A 924-nucleotide genomic window follows, 5' to 3' on the forward strand; every position below is an offset into this window, starting at 1 on the left:
TTTATATGAAAAAGGAGGATTATGTAAAAGGTAAAGAGTATATGATAACTGCTATTTCCCTTGATGAAAACAATATTTTTTATACCTATAATTTAGCTGTTATTCTAGATAAACTTTCAGATTTTAAAAATGCTACAATATTCTACTTAAAGTTGTTGAATATGGCTACAACTTCGAAAAATGTGAGTGAAAAAATACCTTTATACAAAGTGACAGCAAGACTAAAATTTATAAAACTCCACAGCACGCACCCAAAGATTTCATAAAAGCTTATAGCTTACCTAAATCTAATTTATCGCTATTTTTGTTTACAATAATAATATTGAGCTATAGAATTAGATTAAAGGGGCAATTAGCTCAGCTGGTAGAGCATCTCGTTTACACCGAGGAGGTCGGCAGTTCAAGTCTGTCATTGCCCATTTGCTTAACTGAATGTTAATATTATTAATTACTTCAATCAAAATATAGAAAATGCAGGATAATATAGTACCAATCTCAATAGTAAAAGAGCTGGAAGATTCTTATCTCTCCTACGCAATGAGCGTTATCATAAGCCGGGCTATACCTGACGTGCGAGATGGATTTAAACCTGTTCACAGGCGCATATTATATGCAATGTCAAGGGCTGGATACGATGCTGGTAAGCCATATAAAAAGGCGGCTCGTATAGTAGGGGATGTAATGGGGAAATATCACCCACATGGTGATGCAGCTATTTACGATTCCTTGGTTAGAATGGCCCAAGATTTCTCTCTTCTTTTACCACTTGTTGATGGACAAGGTAACTTTGGTTCGATAGACGGAGATCCACCCGCTTCGATGCGATATACAGAAGCAAGGCTTCACAAAGTGTCGCACTTCTTACTAAATGATATTGATGAAGATACAGTTGATTTTAGGCCAAACTATGATGGAAATGAAACA

General features: G+C 35.5%; 1 non-coding gene across 1 annotated transcript; it reads left to right on the top strand.

The window, feature by feature from the left end:
* The first annotated feature begins 346 nt into the window (after window positions 1-346).
* Trnav-uac lies at window positions 347-419 on the top strand. Its single transcript has one exon. It is a non-coding gene; the product is annotated as a tRNA-Val (tRNA).
* Window positions 420-924: the final 505 nt, after the last annotated feature.

This window comes from Formica exsecta, unplaced genomic scaffold (assembly GCF_003651465.1).
Source record: "Formica exsecta isolate Colony F162 unplaced genomic scaffold, ASM365146v1 scaffold2586, whole genome shotgun sequence".
NCBI lineage: Eukaryota > Metazoa > Arthropoda > Insecta > Hymenoptera > Formicidae > Formica > Formica exsecta.